Raw genomic sequence first — 2,500 nt, forward strand, 5'->3', positions numbered from 1 at the left:
CCTCTTTTCTGTGTGTGTGTGTGTGTGTGTGTGTGTGTGTGTGTGTGTGTGTGTGTGTGTGTGTGTGTGTGTTTGGCCTGTCAGCATGCATTTTTTTTTTTTAGAGTGCAACTTTTATAGCGGATATTAAGGTTAACGAGGGCACGTGTGTGTGTGTGTGTGTGTGTGTGTGTGTGTGTGTGTGTGTGTGTGTGTGTGTGTGTGTGTGTGTGTGTGTGTGTGAACCAAAAGGCGGGTACAGGATTAAAAATAAAAACAAAACCTGGAAGGGAAAACAATAAAACAGTGAAAAATAAAAATGGATATAGTATTCGAAGAACAAAAATTCAAATAACCGGACCAAAAAAAAAAAAAAAATGTCCTTAAAATTTTGAACAACAAACCTCCCCTCTCTAAGCTCTCCTCACTTCCTCACTCCTTTTCTTTTCCCCTTTTATTTTCCCTACAACTCACTTTTCTCTTCCATCTCCCTACTTTCCCCTCCACTCTCCTTTTCCCTTCTCTATCTCCCTAGAATTAGTAACCACGATAGAACCAGAAATAATGGGTTAAACCTTGAGAAATTTAGGTTTTAGGAAAGAAATGGGAAGGAATTGATCTTTAACAGAGTAGTTGATGAATGGAACGGACACGGCAATCATGTTGTTAGTGCTGAAACAATAGGGAGCTTTAAAGGAAGTGACAAATTTATGGATGGGGATGATAGATAGAATTAAGTAGCTTTGGTCATACAGGGACTGCCACAAGTAGGTCTGATAACCTCTTGCAGCTTCCCTCCATTTTCTTGTGTTCTTATGTTAACACTGACCTCTCTCCTTGACCTCCTTCAGCCAACTTTGAGGGCAGTGGGAGTCAAAGAATGTCATACGATATATTTAACGTGTGTGTGTGTGTGTGTGTGTGTGTGTGTGTGTGTGTGTGTGTGTGTGTGTGTGTTGATGTCTCCCTGGCAACATAAATAAAAGCAAATCTGATCCATCTTTCGTTTATTTTTTATATATTACGCTTTCGTGTTTTTGTACTTTGAGCTTCAGTTATTATATTCTTTCGTTTCCTCGTTCTATCTATTTATTATTTCAGGTACTACAGCAGATTCGAATTTCTCCTTTTTTTTTTTCTTTTCCTCCAGCTTATTCTTTTTTCATTATTCTTCTTATTATTTTTTTCCTTCAACGCTTCTCAGGACTCCCGCGTTTTCCAGTCTCGCGTTTTCAAATTTCGCGCTACAAGTTTCCCTAATCACCTCACATCGTTCCTTTTCAAAACACATTAAAGACTTTCCAAACTTTTCATTTTTCTTTCCCTCTCTTTTCTTTCTCTTTCACCTACAGAGAGTTTGTCATACTACTCCTTTAAATAAAATGAGTTAATGATCCCCCTCAAGTCTCTCTCTCTCTCTCTCTCTCTCTCTCTCTCTCTCTCTCTCTCTCTCTCAGCTATCTTTTGGTTTAATTCTCAGAAAAAAAAATTCCTTCATGCTTCCTTCTCCTCCTCCTCCTCCTCCTTCTCCTTCTCCTCCCTCTCCTCCTCCTCCTCCTCCTCCTCCTCCTCCTCCCTCTCCTCCTCCTCCTCCTCCTCCTGAACACCCGACACTCAAGCCTTGATAGCTACGCCACTACACCAACAAGCCTGATAGAAGCCCCTCTCCTCCTCATCTCCCTAACTCTCCTCCTATCTCTTCTTCCTTCCCCTCTTCCTCAGATTTTTCCTCCCTTCACACTTTGATTATTTTCTATGCCTTCTCACTCCTTCCTCTCTCTTGTTTCTTGTTCTTCTTATGAGTTTTTTACTTTTCTTCCTTTTCTTCCTCCTCCTCTACTCTCCCTGCCACATCACTCCTCTATCTCTCACTGTCTGTTCTCTTCCTTTCTCCTCCTTATCTCCGTACGTCTTCCACCTCGAAAGACAAGCGAGGCAAGTCTTCCCTGTCACCGAGAGAGAGAGAGAGAGAGAGAGATACTACCACTGTTCCTACCACTACCAGCACCACAACCTTCTACTCCTCGTCCTCGTTCTCGTCCTCGTCCTCCTCCTCCTCATACTACTACTACTACTACTACTACTACTACTACTACTACTAGTACTACTACTACGTACTACTACTACTTCTACTACTACTACTAGTACTACTACTACTACTAGTATTGATGTTATTCTTCTCATCACTACTGCAAGTTCAACTAAAGCAACACCACCACCATCACAACCACCACCATCACCAACAACAATAACTACTACTACTACTACTACTACTACTACTACTACTACTACTACTACTACTACTACTACAAAAAGTACTATTCTGCAAGTTTTATTCAGGGCGAGGTGGTGGTGAGCCAGACCGCCAACCCGCCAGCCAGCCAGCCAATCAGCCGGCCCTAACTTTGGGGGGGGCAGAGAGAGAGAGAGAGAGAGAGAGAGAGAGAGAGAGAGAGAGGCGGGACAGAGCGCAGCCAATACAAAAGGTTATTTTCTGGCTAGATGTAAATAATCCTGCTAC

General features: G+C 42.2%; 1 protein-coding gene across 2 annotated transcripts in view; it reads right to left on the reverse strand.

The window, feature by feature from the left end:
• The window catches only part of LOC123506765 (glypican-5-like), a 237,394-nt gene that overhangs the window by 178,190 nt on the left and 56,704 nt on the right, over nucleotides 1-2,500 (reverse strand). The window lies entirely within an intron of this gene.

This window comes from Portunus trituberculatus, chromosome 20, assembly GCF_017591435.1.
Source record: "Portunus trituberculatus isolate SZX2019 chromosome 20, ASM1759143v1, whole genome shotgun sequence".
NCBI classification, from domain to species: Eukaryota; Metazoa; Arthropoda; class Malacostraca; order Decapoda; family Portunidae; genus Portunus; species Portunus trituberculatus.